A 21460-nucleotide genomic window follows, 5' to 3' on the forward strand; every position below is an offset into this window, starting at 1 on the left:
TTTTTTTCCTTCTTGCTTTTCTCCAGGACTGTTATTCTTTCAGCCAGGAGGTGGCTCTGGAGCACGCTGTGGAGCTGGGCACAGCTCAGCGTGCAGTAGCCAAAGCGACCGGGAGAATCTGCGACCGTCACCAGTTTGCGATGAAAGGCAGATGGCCTTTCTTCTAGCTTCCAGACGGGATGTGTGCGTGTCCTCTGACACACATATGCAGAGGCAGCTTCAATGCATTTCCAAATGCTTCTGACACTGTGTGCTCTGATGCAATGTTTAGGAAGTGGAGAACATGCTTCTGGTGCTGGTAACATAAGCTTGGCTCAGACTGTCCTTTGGGAGCAGGGATGACTCCAAACGCAGCGTTGTACCAGATGTAGGCTGTTCAAGAGCTCCAGACCTGCAGAGAAAGTTGTTGTGCGAGGCAGCCGTTCCGAGCTACGGAGAAGAGGAGCTGTCTTTGTGCTTGCCACAGTCCCCAGGGAGGATGTAGGACATGATGGGCAAAGCAGGGAAAGCCTTGACAGAAGAAGCACAGAGGAGCATAACTGCTATCTAGGAAGATATTAGCATCCCAGGCTTTGGAGTCTCTGCCAAAACTTATGCCTGGGACATACAGGGCTGCCAAGTCTAAATGACTTCTCTCTGTCATCCTTTGGGCAGCACTACAGAGAGGAACACCTGACAAATGGAAAACTCTGGGTCTTAGTCCTCCTGTGTGAAGAGAACAAGATCACAGCAGCCAGGGCCCTCCTCATGCTTGAAGCTTTGGGATGCCCTGGAAGCAGGGATTCCCTGCTCCTCTGTTAGTACTGTGGTGTGGCTCCTAGTGGTCTCCTCTATGCTAAAGACTGTTGCCTGGAGAGAACTTAGCAAAACAAATCCACAGAACCCACCAGACACACACCTTGATACATGCACCCAGATGTGCCACCCTTGGGTGTGCTTCTGCAAGAAATTTAGAGGAGCTAGCCCTGGAAATCCAATTTACTCTGCACTTTGGTCATCCCTAGGAGCTCAGAGGGGACCTGGAAGGACCTTTGATTGTGAAAATTCGAATTCTCATATTGAGGAACAAGAGGTATGATGAAAGTCAAGCAGGCCAGGACTCCTCAAAGGACAATTGAGGTGGCTTTAGAGAAGGAACAGGCCTCGAGCTCACCTGGGCCAGAGCAGAGATGTGTTCACTTCCGTTTGTTTCATGGAAGCATCACCTGGGCTCTGTTTGGGAAGGTCAGAAGAGCCAGAGATCCTGGTGCAATCAGTTTCCCTCAACCCATAGGGAGAGAGGGCTGTTAGGTGAGAAGCTCTGTCCCATGACAAAAGGGACAAGGATGTTGTGAGGGACATGGAAAGGCCAGAAGGAAGCATGGCAGCTTGAGACTGAGGTGTGCTGGCAAGAGCTGAGCTTTCAAGGATTTTGAAGTCTCCCCTTCCGAACCCTTTTGATTCCAGTGACCTACAAATGTCAAGGCAAATCTTGGGTACTTGCTTACGCAGGAAGCAAAATCTCCTGACCTTGTGCTTGGTTGAGTGGGAGGAGATGGGAGACTCTAAGGACATGTCCCTGACACTCACTTGGCATCATGGCTGTCCCATCCCCACAGGGTCTGGCCAACCCCTGTGTCCCTAAGTGTGGCAGTTAATGGCTCTCAGCATCCTGCAGCCTCGGCTTATGTGTGAGATGGTGCTGGTGCTTTGTGTGTGCTCCGAAGACCTTGTCTCTTCTGACAATGGTGCTGGGTCAGGACAGTGCCTTGGGGGAGCTGCCTTCGCTGGCGGAACAGTTGCTTGTTCAGATGGGGACAAGTTGTGCTCAGCATCGCTGTCAGCTGGCTGTGGGGAACCCTGTGGTGTTGGTGTCAGTGTCCTTATTCCCAGCCGCAATGTTAGGCTGCTGCAATTAGCAGCTGATTTGTGTGTGTGCCCTGGTCATGGGAATGGCCAGAAGTCACTGGGTCTGTATGAGGTGGCTGTGTCATCAACAAAGCACGATGTCATCCCTCAGGCAAGATGTACGAGTTTGCCTAGACTTCTGCAGGCTGAGGAGACAACCTGTAGCAAGCAGAGGAGGGCAGAGCATGCTCACTTAAACCACGCTCTTATGGAAATGCATAAATACAGCGCTGTTACTGAAGCAATGGGAGCCTTGCATGTTGGTTTAGGGCTTGTCATACTGCACACAGAGACCGTCCTGCCCAGGAGAAGGTCTGACAAAGCTTTGTCTCTTTATCTCCAGTGGCCCAGCTGTGCTGTTGGTGGTGCAGGCCAAACATTTGGTCCCCTCTCCAATGTTTGTGATTAATGGGGAGCCTTGCACTGACTTTGTGGGCTTGGAGATAAGTTCAAAATGATTTGCCTGTTGACCTGCAGAAGTCTGTGGCAGGACCAAGGACTGCAGCTGAACTGCCTTCTCTGCTGATCGCCCATCTGCAGCCAGTCTAGTTTGGCTGGGGGCCAGGGACTGCAAATGGGCCCTGCTGTGAGCTCCTGATTGTTTGCTCTTCATATTCTATTTACAGAGGCGAAAGTTGAAGGAAGACTAAGGGCTTTAATTCAGCTCTAGAGTCTCTGCTGTCTACTGACTTGTGCTTTGCCAGCGTTGCGTTGAGTGGAGAAGGAGGGCTGTTTCAGCACCCCTGGTCCTAGTCTTCAGTCTGGGAGAAAAGAGACCCCAGGCCCTCACTTGCTAAATGAGTTGGATCTAGAATTATAGCTGTTTTGTCTTTCATTGAGGTCTATAGGGCAAGACCTACCTCTGTGGTCTGAGATAAGTTGAAGTTAACTGAGCTGAAAAACCCAAACTTGTTGCCATATTTCAAAACGTGCAGTGAAGCCTGTCTGATTTCTGCTTGTCCATGACTTTCAGAGCTAGAGAGAAAGAGATTCCCCAGGCTCCATGTGAGGTGCAACTGTAATTCAGTCTGGGTTGCTGGACGCAGAGTCCATTGTGGGCTGTTGGAGGAATACATGCTCTGCTAGGGTTAAACGCTTACATGAAATCAATAGAAGTTTTTTATTGCCACCACGTGATTTCAGCTGGAACTCTGCCACCCGTAATAGAAGCTGTGTTAGGTCTCCCCCTTCCAACTACAGGACAGATATATTAGTCTAGACAACTGAAAAATAGTGGTATATTGGGAGGCTGCGTTTTCATTATGTAAATGGAGCTCTACAGGAGGATTAATTGATTATTCAGTTACTGTGGATCTGTCTTGGATGTCCTGGCAAGATGAGAGAACCTGATGGAAGCTCTCCAGGGATGCTATATGGTAGTACAAAGGAGTCCTTGAGTATCCCCTGCTCCCCTCCAGACAATGCACAGCATGGACACGTTGCACATTGCTCTCCCTGTAAAAGGACTTGCTTCCCAGAATGGTGTAGGTGTCTTCATGCTTTGTGACTGGTGACTATATCCTGGTACAGGCAACAAAGGCTTGCAAGGGGTAGCCAGAAACAACCTATTTCAGCTGTGCTGTTTGGAGGGACTCACCTGTTGACTACGTCTTGCTGATGGTGGCTGGAGACCATCCAGAGGGCTCATGAGGAAATGCATTGCTTCAAGCGCTGGGAGTTGTGTGAGAGAAGTCCACTTCTGCAGATTCACTCCTAGCTGAAAAGCAAGTGTAATGTATTGTCTCAGCTTCAGCCCAGCAGGTGAATGATACAGAAACAGAGGGGCAATATTTGGAAAGATCAGCTGGGGAAAAGAGGGCACCATGATGGGGTCAGGCCTGAAAATGTATTTCATGGGTACCCTCAGAGCTCTGATGAGGAGATCTAGTGGACAATGTGACGCTCCAGGTGAATGTAGTATCATTTAGGCATCAAGATCGGTGTTCATAGCTGACTGTTTTGGAGCAGGGATCAGCTGCTAATAGGAATGGCTACTGAGTGAATGGTGCTGCTGTTCTGCTCTCCTTTCTACATTGCATCCATACATGGCACTTTGAGGCAAAGAATAGGATAGCTTTCCTGTATGCATGCTGAGGTCTTCACTGCTCTCTGCATCAGGCAGGGTGTTCAGGTGTGGGACAGCTCCGGACCAGCTCTGCTCTCTCCCTGTGGCCCTGGAGGGTAGAGTCTTTTTGTAGGTGAGAAAGCAGGGCTACCACATCTTTGTAACTAGATATGTCCCTTCTGGCCAAGATAACACATTATAGCATAGAGAGTATTTTCTGAATCGGAAATACCTATAGTGCCCTCCACAGTGGTGGGAAATAGATCTGCACAGTCTGTTGGACTCAGGTTGCTGGAGGAAGAAAGGACAGCTGTGGTGAGATGGATTCACTCACTTTCTGCTCTCCTGCTGCATTGGGATATAATTGCTTTATCGTTCTCTGTTCTTCCAAAACCATTTCGATACTGCTGCCCAGATCAAATTTTGTGAACATTTTAAAACAAATCTTAGCCTTTGGCCTGAAATACATCACCTGTGCAAAGTTTTACAAGCAATCCTGACACTTCGAGACTGGGTGTGGAAAAGCTGTGATATTGGACAAATGGAAATTTAGATCCTGTTTCTTATGGGTAAGTGCAGATACTGGAACTGAGGGCAACGTATACCCAGATTTGAGTGGGAAACAACTCTTCAGGAGTTGAAAAGGTTCTAGTGTTGAAAGTACAGTGTTTCCAGAAGGTTTGCAGAGCATTTTGCAATCCTTCTGAGAACAGGGCAAGAAACTTTCTGGAGACCAAAGTAAGGACCACAAGTGATGAGATCCTCCTTTTTCTATGGGAAGAGAATAAACTATGGTCAGCTGCCCCCTTCTCATGGGCGACAGAATTGCGCTAAACTACTATCGTAAGAGATGTGAGATGGCTTTTTACATGCATGCCCTGATGTTGTGAAGCCAGCAGAGGGGACTAATTGTTAGACTGGCAGGTCTTTAGGTCAAGGCTTCCACTGAAGTTGGAATTTATATAATTTATTTCATTTAAGCTTGCTGATGCTTTGTTCACTATTGGCTATGTAAAGGCAGTTCAGTACGTGCTCTGTGGTGCTGACATGTCTTGTGCATCACTAGGTGTCTTTGCTCTTTTTTTGAAGTCACCAAGCACTGGCGATTTAAGTGCAATACAAAACTTTGCAGACGTGAGGCTTGTTTGCAAGACAGAGATGCATTTCCACATCCTGTCTCATGGATTCCCGAACAAAGATGTTTACAGGAAAAAAAAAGAAGCACTAATGCTATACTAGGAGGGGGAAGCATAATGTATTCTTCAAATGTTTGTATGTCAGCAAAATGCCTGCAAACCATTCAATAGATTAATCCTGTAGCTGGCCTAAAAGGAATGGATTTCTAGCCATAACTGAGATTGGGAAAAATTGATTTCCATGTTCTTGTTGACTGAATAAGATAAAACCAACTGCCTTGGCACTCATTACTGGGCCAAGAATCTCTGCTGCTGAACTGCAGAGTCGGGTTGAGTACTAGAACCAGCCCAGCCCAAGGACTGACGAAAAGGGACTTTTCAGGAACCAAATCTTAAACCTTTCCCGCTGTGGAAATGGGACTTGCAGCAGAGCACAGCTGCTAAAATACCTGGTGGCTTTGTATAGATGTACGGCTGGATGCTTTGGTCTTTCAGCCAGAACTATGGAAGGCACTTCTGGTGATCAAAAATGTGAGAATGGGGGAGAGGACCTTGGCTAATCTTTCTACATCAGAGAGCTGCTGTTGGAGGTGATGCATGCCTTGCTGCCTGGAGCCTGGCTATTAATTTGAGCTCTTGAACAATGTCTTAAACTCTTTGGGATAACTACTGCTCTTTGGCACTCAGTGGTCCCTCATGTCCGGATTTGGAAAAGGGAAATAGTGGCTGGTCTGTGTTACTGGTGAAAGTGCTAGAGTGCATACCATCTGGTGGACTTATCTGAAATTGTTTCCTCTAGCTCTAGATATATAAATTTCACTTCAAAAGGCAGTTCAAAAGAAGAAATTTAAAATGCGTTCAGGTTTCAGGGAGGATATTTGCTAGTTTTACTGTTAAGCAGCTCTTAGCAAGGGGAATAATGAGCTTATGCCATGACTGGGTTGGAAATGTTCATTGTTTTCCCTGCCTCTGACAAAAGACAGTAGAAAAGATGGGAGAAAATACTGGCTAGGACAGGAGCTGACATCTGCAGGTGGGACAGCCATGACACACTCTCTCTAGACCCATTTTTGTTCCCCATGTGTGGGGAGTTGCCGGCTGTGCTGGCCTGGTCTTTCCCAAGCTCTTCCAGGCTGGATGGGCTGCATCCTCCTGCTGAGGTGCTGTGCAGAAGAGCTGACCTCCAGCTCAGGGAGAGATGTGGTCAGCCATGGTGCCTGGATGGCTCTGGCTCAGTGGGATGCAGCTGGTGTCATCACATGAAGGAACTCCTGTACTCAGGAGAAGTGCAAAGCCCTGCAGTGCAAGAGATGCCACCTGGGAAATACTTTGCATCTTCTCTTTTGTTCACCACAAATGAGCAACGAACAGGATCTTTTCAGTTAAGCCTAGTATCCAGTGCATCAATTTTGATTGATCAGTCTCCAAACATGACCAGGGAGTAGGACAACCTGTTCAGCTTGGCCTAATTATTTTTCCCACTTCTGTCTTGTTTTTAGTACAGTTGGAACAGTCCAGAAAAATCAACCCAAACATCTCTTCAAATGCTTGGGGCTGAGGGAGATCTTCTACGCTTTGTTGTTACACCATTTCAGGAGCCTTCCTTCCCCCTGGGGCTGGTTCATCTTGGAGCACCCTAATGCAGGAAGCAGAGGAGGTAAGCAATACGAACTTGGTTTGAGGTCCTGCAAATCTAAATCAATGTCTTTTAGACCCTCAGTCTCTTGTGTTGTGGATTAGGCCCATGTGAAATGGTAAATGCCTGTCCTAAAATTCCTCAGGCAAACTGGGAATTATGGCAGTTCTTGACTGCAAACAGATCACTGATAACTCTCAGTCTTATTGACATAACTCTAAAAATATGCTGCAAAGTGTAAATAATAAATGTGTAGTATCTGCACTGGAGCAAGTAAACACTGCTTGATGTTGTCTGATATTTCACTGGCAAGGTGTCCTCAACGATGCTCCAGCAGAATAATTTTCCAAACGAGTGACTTGCGTGACAGGTGGATGTGCTGAGCTAATGCAGCCGCGCATGGAGCTGGTTCTGGGAGAGGAGGCACGTGGGGCCGGCATGGCTCTTTGCTGGAGACAGCAGCAAGCAGACCACCACGGGTCCCCTCCTGCCGTCTCTCAGCAGCTCGGTGGGGAGGTGCGAGAAAGTGCCTGGCAAGCTCGCCTTGGGCTTGCTGACACGGGTGTGTTGCTAAAAGCTTTTTTCCTGTGTGGTGTGGATATATCAGCTTCTGAGGCTGAATGGCACACTGATTAATAATTCATGCTGGCAGTATTGACTGTTGGGAGCTAATCTGAGAATGCCTCAGTGAAAGCCGTTAGTACACTTGCGCTGGGTGAAGAAGCTGTCTTCCTGCCCAGGTGCTGGGGTCATGCAGTAAAGACAGTCTCCTGGTGGCAAGGTGGCTGCCGGTGTGGAGCCAAATCCTTTCCAGGCTGGCAATTATGGCAGCCAAGACACTGCTCCTTGTTACCCAGAGCATGCTCCCATTCCTCTGTTTTCTGGGGTGTCTCAAGGTGGCTGGAGACTGTTAAAGACCAGCTTTTACCATAGTTCATAACTTGCAGATGGACTCTAGTGTCTGCTGTCCCAGAGATGCTGGGGTTTGAAATCCTTCTGTGACAGGATTGTCTCTGAGTCAACTCTGCAGTTGCTGCTCTGGCACATTGCTGTGTGTAGGCATAGTCTGTGATCTTCCCGGGGGGCTGCAAGGCAGGAAAGCATACACAGGCTGAACTTGGCTGGCCAATCTACTGAAGGACCCAGAGGGACCTTGGGAACTCGGCTAGCAACGTGACCACCAAGAAGTGGGTGTGAATTCCAGGAACTGGGAAACCAGTTTGCATAAATGTGGATTTTAAAGGAATACGTGGTTTTGAATGCTGCTGTGGTCCTGGAAGGTGCCGCCCTCATGCTGTACCTGTTATGCCTGGTTGGCAGAGTTCTTCCTTCCTTGACCATGTGGAGACAATGGAAAGTCTCTGAAGTTTCCCTGGGGCTGAACACCCTAGGACTGTACAATAACAATGTGCGATGTCTGTGTTCATGAGTGGCAGACAGAGGAGACCAGTGATATGTGTCCAAGGAGTCCTAGGGAAACCATTCTTAGCTGCAGCAGTTGCAGAGCCGCACCAAGATCTGCCTTTCCTTTCCCCTTGTCCTAGCACATAGTGCAACATTGCACTGACTTTTCCAAATAAGATGTAAAACTGAGCTGATGGGCTTTTGCAAGCAAAGCTCTGTTAACAAGAGCAGGGATGTTAACCTTGGATCCCTGCCCAAATTTAAATGGATATAATCTCTAAAAGGCTCATACCAAAATGAAATCCACTTACAAGGGAATGTTTGTTCCTCTCGCCCCTGCAGTGTTGAGCGCAGAGGGGACAGCAAGTTGCGGGTGGGTGAATTTTGTGTTGAATGTAGTAGGGACCAAACTAGCCCTCTCTCCTTTCTGGATGGATTTTGTTCTGTCTTCAAGAAGATTTGACAAAAATGAGGAAAAAAAAAACCAAAACAAAACCCAGAACAGACCAGATCCTGATTGAAGTTTCTGTTTTGATGGACTCAGGATTAGTCCTGCGCTATGCTATCCTTCACGGGAATATCTTACGCTGGGCACTTTCTGAGATGCCCCAGTCCCTGGGGCAGGGTTGTGCTGTCATCCAGCTCTGTGTGATGGAGAGTGCTCCAGGTTGGAGTAAGACTCCAGAGCACTTGGCTCAGAGATGGTGTTCCTCTGTCCACCCTGGTCTGGGGGAAAGCAGCTGGGATCCTGGGGGCTGTGGTTAAGAGGAGCCCTGGGGACTACTCGCCATGAGTAAAGGCTGTGCACCAGGAGCCTGGGGAAGGGCAGTGCCTCATGCAACTGATGGGTTTTATTGCCTGTCCACACATGAGGATCAGGTTGCTCCATCATGCAGGAGGTGTATGGTGGCATAGTTTGGAGATGCAGTACTGTGCTTTACCATGGCTTAACATCAGCGTAATGGAGAGTCTCTGCCTGTGTCAGGCGTTTATGGACTGTAACCCAGTGAAAAGGGATGCCATGGCAGATGTCAGCCACTGGAGGAACATGGATGGGAGGTGGAATGTCACATGCTTCCCTTCAGAGAGTCCTGAGAGGGAGAGCAGGACAATGGGGCTGAGCAGCACTGGGGAGAGGACTATGGAATTGAGATAAGGTCTCACTGGCACGGTCACACTCAGACCTCAATGGGCCCAGAAGACTTAATGCTGAGAGGCAGAAGTCAGGTCAACAGGCATTGCCATGCCACAGTGCAGCAGCAATAGGGTGGTGAACACAGCATCGTGCCAGGTAACACAGCTATGTATATATGCGTAATAAGATGGAATAAGCTGGGTGTCTAAAATAGCAGTGCAAGCACTTGCTGCTGGGCTCAGAGGACTAAGTGTGCTTGATGCTGGGAGATGTGCTGTAGCAATGCAGGATCTCAATGTGTCTTGGTTATCCAGCAGGACTGGACCAGTTTCTGGAAAGATGCTTGCAGCTTCAGCTTCACCAAACACTTGCTCTGGCTAATGCAAATGCTGCTTTGGAGATGCTGAGAGGTGTCCCCCCCCTAGAAAGAGCATATGTTCTCACTACTAACAAGCAGGTTTGCAAAGAGTCTATTTTTAAGATGATTACAGGGTATCAGTAGCTGTTCCAGTGTCAACTGTCGGTTTTGTTTCCTTGTCGGCAGTAAACTGTTGGCAGGTTTGTGCACCAGAGGTTTACTCCTTCCCAGCTGTAATTGCACAGCACAGAAATTATCACTTGCTCTGTGCATGCCTCTGCTGGTTTCTCCCTCTGAGCCTGCTGTTCACAAGCAGCTCCTCCAAGCGCTTTCTACCCGGTGAAGAGCCATGTCGTGGCATCTCCTGCTGGCAAAAGGCAAGGCCTGGGTAGCTCTAAACAGCAGAGATGAGACTAAATGTGGCATTATAATACATGTGTACTTGATATCAGTGCATCCCACTTTGTTGTACAGAGAAGGAGCCCAAACCCAGTTCCTCTTCCAGCAAGCCTAATGCAGAGACTGGTTTTTGCAGGCAGTTTTCCCTGTGTGTTATATAAAATTATGCCTACAGCCCCAGCTGGCATCTTCAGGGTGTTGAGCGTAGGTGATCTGGTGGCTGGGTCTCTGGAGAGCTGGTGCTCTTTGGCTCGTGCACGTGACTGGCACATAGCTTGGTCTTTCCGCACCTTGGATCCCCGTTTGACTGGCAGGCAGAACAGCATGGCCAATCTCCACCAGGCTTTTCTCCCCATGGCCACAGAGAATTTGAAGTCTTCTGATGGTCTTGTGAGAGAGGATGTGAAGTCCTTCTGCTACAGCAAAAGCTGTGTTTGCTAGAGGGCACTGGAGTGTTAACTCACGCCATCCCTTGCATCCTGCTACCACACTGCTAAACCAGAGGTGACTTATGGAGGAGGAAGCAAATAAGATCCTTTATTGGGAATTAAGGAAATCGCATTGTAAACGGCTGCATCCTTTTATTTTTTTAGGAGTCTAAATAAGTCCATGATTTGTGACTGCAACTCTGCACACAGAGGTGATGAGGGAGTGCAGTGGGAAGTGTCAGCTAATGGGAGGAGGGCTCGAAGTTGCTTTCCTTACCCGGCAGGGCATGTCCGGTAGGAAACAGTCACTTGAAGTATACTTTTCCTTTTCCCTTGACATGGTGGGTGGCTGGCATTGCAATGACGCTTGGGTGTGAAGTCTGCTCCCTGTCCTTCGGTGCAAGCCCTTGGCACACCTCTGCATTCAGACTCAGCCTTCTCCCCCTCTCCCCCACCCTGAAAGTTTCCAAGTGCCACCGAACCGATGGGAGAGAAACAATTGTTGTGTTTCCCAGGCTGACACCTCCTGCTGAGCAGCCTTCCCTGCAGGAACGGCAGTCCTCTCGCGTTACTCTGGGGACACGACGCCTCGGTGCTGATGGGACCAGACAGGATCCGTCACTGTACTGATGTGTCTTCTCCACAAAAAATCCTAAATGACACCAGTGTCTGAGATAAGGAACAAAGAACAAACAAACAAAAATATCTGTTCAGTTTGCTCCCCTCTGGTCATCTGTCATCCAAATCTGGAGTGGGGACTGTGGGCTTCACTTGTGGACGAGGGCTTGGGTTTGGGGGTTCTGCTGGGGATATGAAATGGGTTAGCTTTTTTCATGTAAGACCAACAAGCTTTGCAGGCCAGAACGCTGCTTCTGCTGGACTGTGTTTATGGACTATCTGTCCCTGGTTTTAGCTTGTTTCTAGAGCACAGGATCCTCTGACTGGTACCATAACCAGCCCTTTGCAGTAGGGTAAAGAGAGGATAGTGTTGGGTTAGGGTTGCTTGTGCTACAGTACAGGGCCACAGTAGAAGAGGCATCAGAAGGACCTTGCCAAGGTCATGTGAGTCTGTCTCCCTGCCCCAAGGTAAGATCAACTCTACCTATGTCATTTCTGGACTAATCTGTTTTTAAAGACCCTTGGGGATAGAGGTTGCTCAACCTTTTCCAGGGCTTCTAACAAGAATAATGTAACAAGCATAGAAAGTTTGTGTTTTTGTCTTGTAGCACCCCCACCCAACCTAACCTTCCTTGCCTCAATTTTTAGCCTGTTTATATCCCTTGGTGGATGTGGCTGAAAAACCCTTTCCCTTCCCATTTCTGGCAGGCTGTTTGAAAGCTGCTCTGGGATCAATGAGGACCAACTGGAATGGCTGTGCTCCTGTGCAGCGTGTGTGACAGATGTGTCACCTCTGGGCTCACTCTCTCCAAATGGTCCATTTCTGTCTCAAAACAAGGTGGCCAAAAGCAGAGCACCAGACTTATGATGAAAATCAGCCCTTTATGGTGAGAACCTGAGATACTCTTGAACAAGATGGATGGGGAATCTCGCCCAGCGGAGGATGCTGACATTAAACCTTCAAGGCATTGTGGCCTTAGCTCTTGAGAACAGTGTGTCTCGTTCAGTTGGGCAAGAAGATTTCTCACAGATGTGTTTTCTGGTTTTAAATTGGCTGGCAGAGTTTTCCCCTCTCTTTACACAGAGAGCTGCTATTTCCTAGCTTCAGCAGTGAAGGTACTTTAAAGTTGGGTGGGTTAGTACTTGTGAAACAGTCTAGGCTGTTCAGTTTCATATGATTTAAGACTGACTTACTGCTTGTGTCCTGAATGTGCTAAGGAAATTCTTTGCTTTGTCTGGAGGCCATTTCACATTTAAACTTAATTTGTTGGCTTGACTCTCCCTTTGTAGAAGTTGTTCAAGTTGAGAGTTGTGTGTTCTATAACAACCTCTTCTTGGCTGTTATAGCAACATTTTGGGACCTGCCCTAATCGCAGTTTTGAGTGGTACCACTTCAAAGTGTGCTGGAGCTACCTGTTTTGGAGAGAATGGAGGAGAGATGGCCAAGGCAACCTGAAGAGCATTGCTGTGGGAAATGGCAGTGCACCTAATTGAGGTAAGGAGGCTACCACGAACAGCACAGCCAGCCTAGAAACATACAAAATGATGTAAGGATAGCTGGACTAAAACCTTGCAAAATAAAGTCTTTCTGGCCTTGAAGGCTATCCTCAGGCAAATGATTTTCTGTGGACCTCATAGAAGAGTTGAGAAGAACTGGCTCAGCAAAACAAAACACAACTTCCATTAACGTGAGAAAAGAAGACATCCAGTTCTTTAGAAATGCCTCAGTCTGAGTATCTGAAGTCCTGGAAAACAGCGTTAAAAATAAATAACCTGTAACTTTGACTAATTACGTAGTAAGGCCGCCACCTTCCCTTCCACAAGCAGGCGAAGCAGGTTGGAAACTAAGGGTACTGGTGTGGTGACAGCAGAGCTTGCGATGAAAGCACTGGGTCTTGTCCCTGGGCAGCTCCAGTTAAGAAAGAAATACATCTGCAGGCACCAAGTCTCCTGCATGCTACTGGGACTGCTCGCTGGTGATGACATCTCAAATATGTTTTAATAACCAGCAGCTGTTAATAAGCACTAGCTACTTCACCAGCTTAGATGCATCTCTTTAAATTTAAACAGGATTAGATAAGGTAGGGAGATTATTAAATACCCAAATGAACATTAAGCAGATATATTGGAGGCTTAACAACTCTGCAGCAGATTGTTAAATTGCTCTAAATATTTCCCTACTAGTCTGGGGGTATTTAATTAAAACAACCCCTCTAGTCCTCTGTAATGTGCCTAGCAGGCCTACAAGCTCTGCGCAGGGCGGGACCCTAATTGGCAGCGTTACCATAAAGCTGAGCTGTGCTCGAGGACAATTAAAAAAAACAACAGCCCCCCTCCCCATCCCACCCCACAAACCACCCCAAGCCCCTCTAATTAGTGTGAGAAATGACGACAAAACAACTCCGAGTGTCTCCAGTGACAGGTGCACAAATAACAAGGCTGATGAAAGATTTTGCAATTAAGATTGCGCTATGAAGATTAATGGGATATTTTCATAAACTGATGTAAGATTGCCTATAACCCAGTCTCCTCCATGTAGCTCCAGCTCCTTCTCACCAGTCCTTCTGTATCTCTTATTTCTCAGATTTCTTTTGCCCCATATTTTCCAGGTTTGTGTGGATTTTTGTCCCCAGCACTTTTTTCAGGTTTCTGAGGTTTCCCAGCATTTCCCTTCTCTTGCTTAGGCTGTTGTTGTCTAAATCTTGGGTTTCTTCTCCATTTAAACTTCCTGAGTGGGGGTGGAAGTGGTGGTGTCCGCACGGGACATCTATGCAGCGTTACTCCATCGCAGGCTGTGTTGGCAGAGCACAGGGCAGTGCATGACTTGCAGGTGTTTCTGAGGTAGCTCTGCCCTGATGCTGCTCATGGTTTTGCTGCATTGCACGAGAGGGCTAGGGCATGCCAAACTGCCTTTCTAGCCTGGTTTTCCACGATGGTGACATTTCTACCGTTGTGCTCAGCAATTACTTCACCTTTCCATTTATTTATTTTTTGGTGTTTTTTTGGAGCTGTTTGACTGGTGTCCCCAGCAGTGATGGATCATGATCTCGGAGGGATCGAGCTCCTGCTAGTCACATGGAAATGCATGGCTGGGTAGCAAAGGGGAGACTGTTAACACCCTACTGGGGAAGGGCATACGGTGTGTGGTCGACCTTTATTAGCACCCCGAGGACCCATCTGCAAAGCTCGTGTCTGGCTCTAGAGCTGTCTGTGCCCGTGGCTTTCTGAGGCCCGTGGGTCACATTGCCTGTGCCTCTTCCCAGCAATGTCTCCCTTGAGCGTGCCAGCGATCCTATTAACCCAGATTAAGTGTGATACTACCGCTGCTTGATAGGAAGCATTAAACTGGTGGAGAAGTGAACTGGGAGCTGGACCAGACACCCCTTCCCATGTGCTCTTCAAAGAGGGAGGGAGACTTGCACCTATTGCCCAAACACACTCCTTTCCCAGAGATGTTTGCCTGTTGCTGCTGTCATTGCTACTTCATTACTCCTAATTGCCTGTTACTCTCCATATCTCCAAGGCAGGCTAGCACACAGGGAATTTACATTTTTAATCTAGTGAAAACAGTGATTGGACACACAGCCTCCGGTCCTGGTTTTCTTCTTCTCTCAGTTGCTGCCATACACCAGGTTTGATGTCCGGCTTTCCAGTCTGTCCATGCTTACTGGCTGCCCCCGACCCTTGATTTTTTTCTTCCTGACCTTGTCCTCAGCCTTGCCAGTGCTTTTTTGCTGTGACTTTCCTGTGAGACCTTTGAGGGCTTTGTTAGGAGAGTGGGTCACAGGCACTGGGGGGGACATTAGGGACATTAGTCCTGCCTGACTGGGATGGGCTCTTTCTTGCTGTGCTTTTTCCATTGCCATGTGTCTCTTTAATGAGGTGCTAAAGAGGTGCCTGCCCAAACCTTCAGCCGTGCTTCCCCCAGGGCCCTTTCATCAGCCATGGGCCCCAAGGCTACCCTGGACCCATAGAACTGGGGATGCATAATGCGTGGGGATTTCAGAATAGTTATAACTGGGACCCCAAAACCAGTACAACCACTCCTACACTGGACTGGGGAAGTGCGTAAACAAGACCTCAGTGAGTTGCTGTTTGCCTCCTGATTCAGAGGCTCTCCTCTGTTTTCCCATGCCTCCATCCCTAGCAAAGAGACTGTAAATTCTCATTTCCCACAGTTTGTGAAGAGTCTTTAAATGTGTGTTAGCGCAGGGCCAGCTGCTTGTTTCAGTCACTTCTCTGTGCAGAGGGATGCTGTACACTCCAAGCTCTGACATGCTTTCTATAAGGTCCATGTGAAAAACCTGGTACAGCAAAAAGGCAGGAAGATTCCAGCCTCCTAAGGAAGAGGCACTAATTGGTGGTGACGCAGAAATGTAGTTTTTCCTGAGCATTGTGTCTGTCTGACAATATTCCACTCACCAAAGCAAACAAGCAGAAATTAGGTCTTTCTGTCTCTTGTCCATGAGCCTTTTTGACTTGATATCTTGTTGTCTCTACTCTCCTTTTAATTGCTCAGCTGTTGTGCTATTAGTGTCAACGCTTGGCGCAATGCAGGGGTTATAGCTGAAATGCTCTGGCTGGTGTTATGCGGGGTGTCAGCCTAGATAAATACAGTGGTTCTTCCTGTTCTCAAAATCTTCTTTCGCATCCCCTCCTCACCATCAAGATGCTGAAAAAAGTTGGCAAAAAGTTATTCCAGCCAGAGACTTCAAATGTAGGTAGCCCTCCCTCCCAGGGCCTTGGCTTGCTGGTCCTTGCAACCCTCCTCAGTGTGTTCCCAATGTGACTCTTTGGGGCTCGGTGTAATCATTGCTGGGTGAACTCCACAGCTGAGGTTAGGCTGGAAACCAGATATGCTGGGCACTGAGGCTGGCTGCAGTGACATGATACTCCTCGCTTTGGGATAATCAGGGTCTTGCAGAGTTGGAAAATGCTCTGAAAACTTTCAGATCAGAGGTGCTGCTGTGGCCCTGTCTCACTGGGTGTGCAGATCTTCAGGACTTCTGAAGGTACAACCTGTCACCCATCGCAGCCTGGCCCCTTGGTCTGGTGCGTTAACCTCATCTCTGTAGGCAGCTTTGCCCCCTCTAGCTGTCTTGGGGGTTGCACTGATGCTTGGTTCCAGCAAGTTAACCTTTTGCGGGAACTCTCCACCTTGTTAGCTTCTTGCCTGGGCTACTAGTAACTCCCAAGAGGCTAACGCTTCACAGTGATCTAGAGAAGCCGGGTAGCCTGCCTTTTCCTATCTGCTGTCCCTTTCCTGGTGGTGGTGGGTACATAGGGCAAGGATGGGAAAACATCGGAGTTAAATCCACTTTAGGCATTGTGTTGTCCCAGCAGACTGCAGCAGCAAGGGATAAGGGAGCAGAACATGCCACATAGGACATAGTCCCTGGAAAACTGCTTTTGCCAAAGGCTGCACAAAAACGCTTTCCTGCCCCCTGGAAGAAGCACAGACGGTGCCAAACCAAGCCTGCCATAGAGCAAGTCCCACTGTCCTAGTCACCTGTGGTTCTGCTGTGACCTCTGGCTCTGTCTCCCTCCTTGCCCTGGAGAGCCCAAAGCAATGTGTGGTTGAGCCCCCCTGCTCTGTAGAGAGGTGGGGGCTATCCAAATGGATGTGCCCTGACCCAAATGGCCCCCACAATTAGTGCGAAACAGGCCTGAGCAGAGACTGGGGCCCAACGTGGTAAGAGGTGTCAGGAGATGCACCAGTAGAGCCTCAGGGACCCCTTTGCTCAGTCCCCAGCCTGGATAAGTCAGAGCTCCGGAGGAGCAAGCAGGATGTGGCCCTGCCATTAAAGATGCTTTGAAACAAGCAAACATGTAGGCAGGAAGGGAATTTGTGTTGCAGGGCAGATTTAATTCCTGATATTGTATAACCCGAGTGCCTGACTTTTACAGATGTGGTTTTACTATCCCCTCCCATGTTAATAGCTATTTTATAAATATTATTATGAAGAAGTCTTGGTGGTAATGCTAAAGGGAAGCTGGGCTTTGTTTTATCTGAATAGTGCTTGCTTCCAGCTTGGGATAAGGGCTGTAACGCTGCAGAATGAAGCTGAGCTGGAACAAAAGGAAATCTATTCATTAACTTAAATCGTAGTAATTTTAGCATGACCCAAGAGGAGCCTAGTGAATCTAACCCTCTATTTTCCCACATCCTTCCTCGCAAGTGCCTTTCTAGCTGAGGTTTGAGAGCTGACTCACTTCTAGACTAGAGTGAAATCTAGGGTGGATATTTTTTCTTAAGATTAGAGTCAATGCTGTTGCAACAATTGCAGTGGAAAGAGAAATGATTGTCATTGTTGATTTTGATGTGTAAAAGCGGAATTTAAGTTGTCCACTTACCAATTTCCTGGTTATTGAATTTCTTTTTTTGTTATGCTTAGTCACAATCTCTGTAGATGCTGCCGTCCATCCAGGGTAGGAATCACAGCTGAGACCTCGATTGCTCGATCCCTCATGATGTTAATGACTCTTTTCTAGGGACGTGCCCTTGGTTTTTGTAGGACTCTGCATTTTGTGGTGGGGGTGAGATGTCAAACTGAGACCTAGGGGAAGAGATGTGCAGATGACTGTTTGGGGCAGACTGAAAGGGACCTGCTATTGCTAAGGCAGGTGAGGAGTCCTGGCCTCCTGCGGTGTGACCAGGCTTACCAAGAGACCCTGGACCTTTCCACCACCATGGGCCAAAGTCAGAGCTCAACTTCCCTTGGCAGGTTTTTATTGTTGAAGGTGGGTTTTTTTGTGCAGAAGCAGCTACAGTTGTAGAGGTGAGTGGACAGAGGTACATCTTAGAGGGAGAAGATGGGTATCTCTGAGGGGCCGAGGACTACAGCGGGGGGGGGGGGGGGGGGGGTCACAGGTCTTTCTGCTTTCTGCCTGCTTTCTGCGTCTCAGTTTCCCCATCTGTAAAATGGGGGCAAGGAGGTTGATAATTTACATAAGAGCTACTGGTATGCAGTATTTTGTAAAGGCTCAGAAAAAACCCTTCTGGATAGCAAAGCACAATGGGAGCACAGACAGCCTCATCACTCAGACAGCAAACTCCTACTTGTGAAAACGTGAGCTGGGAGTTTGACGTATCTGCTACCCAAATGCTAGCAGGTGATGAGCAGATGGGGACGCCGGGCGCTTGTCTGAGGTCTGCCTGAGCAGAAGGTGGAGGGGGAGTGGGGATCCGAGCGTGAGGGCTTTTTTATTGTGTGTTGTCGATAGCTGACACGTGGTTCTCACCAAAGATGTAAAAATAGAAGCTGTTGGCTTGTGTGGGGCTGTGGCACAGCATTGCTTTATCTGGGAGTTTGGATGTCACGCTCTCCTGGTTATTTATAGGCAGCAGGCAAACCTTGGGAGAAGGACGAGAGGAACAAAATGTGGGAAACATTTCACGTGGTTGTTCTGGGCCACGGCGTTGCCCGCTGGGCTGTGGGGACTGGGAGCCCTTGGTCTTCTCCTAACAGTACCTCCGTCAATCCTGCAAGGACTGACATGGGGAGTGGAGTCTGTCTTCAGAGGGGCTCTTCTTTCTGATCTATGTGCGTGACCTGCCTTGGAGATGATGTGGATTTAAACACATGGGGGAAGAGACGGGGGTGGATTGATAGGTATTTATGAAGAGCTCTGCAAAGGACGAAGCCAGCAAACAGCTAAATCAATGTGCTGTGTTTTGGGAGTGCGGATCTGCTTTTCTGGTGGGTAAACCAGCAGAGCAGTACATGTGCCAGAGGGTTATGTCTTGCTGCTGTCTGGAGTCCTTTATCTGACAGCCTCTTGCTGTACCCTGCGTGGTCCCAGTCGTCTTGCACTATGCAACTTCCAAAATACTTCTATTATTTTTGAAATCCCAGCTACATGCCCCAATGCAGCCCTCATGATGGAAGGGAATTGGGTATTAAAAGCCTTGAGACACACCACTCCCAAATCTGGTTCCCTCCACAGATTCCTATCCTGAGGCTTTGGAACTCTACGTGTGTCTGTGCTTTTGTCCTTCTGCCCCAGCGCAACCTCAGGAGAAGCTGGCTGAGGCCGCAGGGGCAGGATGGCTGGGCTGTTGGATGCATGGGAGCGTGGGGCCAGACAGATGTAGAGGGAGCTAGGGCGTGCGAGCCCTGCTCACGGATCCATCCATGAGCTTGCTGGGAGGTAAACCGAGAGGAGCAGATGGATGGGGGGATTGGTGACCTCTGTGAACTCAGCCACTGGCTTGTTGCTTCACCCTGCTCAGCTCCTCTGACACAGGAGAAACACAAGGCAAGAGGGTGAGCCTGAGACTCCAGACACTCTCCTGCCTGGAAACCTGGAGAAAACCTCCTGTGCTTCCCTAGGAATGCATCCAGCCCTTCCCTGCTCATCTAGGGCTGGGAACAAAAACCAGGATCCCCTCCAGATTTTCCGGTGGAATTGTCCCCCTCTCTCCCCTTCCCCACAGGAGCAAGCCGTGGCAATTCGTGAGCCATTGAGAAATAAATGCCTGTGGGTTCCCAGTGCTGGTGTTAATGTGATGGGGAGAGGGGCCAACACACCTGATGGTGGCTCGGAATAGGAGGCAAATGATTACAACTGAAGAGGTCGTATACCATTGTAATCCTGAAAAGAAACATTATGATTCATCATTCCTGATGTAATGTCATCTGTTTAATAAAGCCGTAATTCACTCTGTGCTCATTTTTAATGGGGCTATTTAAGTAATGGCGTTGGGTTTTTCTCTTTCCCAGCCTCCCCCACTCCCATACTAAGTAGGGTTTGGACTGAGCACTTGAAAAGAGCTATTGGAGCTGAAGACTTTTTTTATATTTACAATATCTTTCAGGCCGTAGCTGAATGGGGTATTATTTATGTCAAATCACTAGTTACCCTGAAATATGGGGAGAAGGAAAGCCAACAGCTGGATATGGTAATGAGTAAATAAACCATGTGTCTCTTTAATGATAGGGACATGAATTTGTGCTGCATGGGGAAATGGCCAGTGATAAGATGTCTTTGACTGGGGCTGACCACAGAGCAAGGGCACCCCAAAATTTATGTTGCTGGAGGGCTCCCTTGGCAGCTTGCTGGGAAGAACGATGGTCTGGTGGTTCAGGGTTGGCTTTGCTGCCTGTTCTCTGGGAGGTGTTGTCCGTGTGCAGACACAGCAGCATTTGCTACCTCCAGCTTGGTGGCACAGTGTGATTCTTCCCATGAAAACTTGGATCTCGAAATTGTGGTTTCTGTGGATGTCTTAAAACTCAGGGTTCTTAAAAGAAAAATCCAGAAGGGTAATTTTGGGAAGAAGTGGTGGGAACGGGAGTGTCTGTGTCCCCAGTCCAGAGGGAGAAGGTGTAATTGTTCTTATGGTCTATTTGGTTTTTTCAGGGTTATTTTCTGTGTGTGGAGAGAAGCATTTCTGGGGATGTAAATTTTGAATGCAGGTGTCTGTCCACCTACAAGTGCCATCAGGTGTCTGTGTCTTCACCTGTGCGGAGTGGCAGGACTGTTTCTATCTCTGGGGATGTGCTACAAGGGCAAGTCCAGTGAGTGGGCAACTGATGCAAACAGTTAAAAGAGAGGGGAGATGCCAAAGGGAATTGCCTGCAGACAGCAGAAGGCTGAAGACCGTATTGAAGTAGGTACACCAAGGTCGAACTTCTTTGTGCATTCAGTCCCCTGTGTAAGGGAAAAAGAGGTATTTTCATCAAAATGAGGCAAATCAGTGTTTGTGTGAAGTTGGTGTAGGGTAAAGCTTGGGACTACAGCCCCTGTACTGCAGTGAAGTTTTATACACCTGGACATATGCAGAGGCTGTGGGACTTCTCGTGGCTGAGCATCCCTCTGTGCTGTGTGGCGTACAGACACAGGACAGAAGGTCCCTGTCTCAAAGAGCTGATGCACCACTGGGTGAACATTGATATGTAGCCAAGTGGACCCATTTCTCTTAAAGTCAGTTGTATGCCTGGCTCTCTGTGCCTCTAAGAAAAATAAGAACTGCCAAATTGGATGGATCATTTCTGATATAGTAAACTCCTCTTGACAGTGGCCAAGAGCAGATGCTTTGGGAGTGTATGAGAGCTGGGCATTTATGGACAGATCCTTCCCACTATATCTACCTGGCTTTTGGCAGCTCTTGATGTAGGGACTGCCCTAAATAAAGGAGTCTCTTAATGTCAAAAGAGTTGACTTTCTGCATGAGCATTATTTAACCTTTTGAAATTCATTTGTATGTGTTCACCGTGCGTACGGTTTATTGAAAAACCAAGTCATCCCTGCCCTCTACCATAGTCCTTCTGAAAGAGAACCAGAACTGTAACTTGTTATAGCTCCTTCTAAGATGCTTTGATTTGGTTTGAAAGGGCCATTAAAAATACTGCTTCTTGCCACCCATAGATTGCTTAGTTGGGAGCCACACATGA

The sequence above is a fragment of the Gavia stellata genome, chromosome 10, assembly GCF_030936135.1.
Source record: "Gavia stellata isolate bGavSte3 chromosome 10, bGavSte3.hap2, whole genome shotgun sequence".
Classification (NCBI taxonomy): Eukaryota; Metazoa; Chordata; class Aves; order Gaviiformes; family Gaviidae; genus Gavia; species Gavia stellata.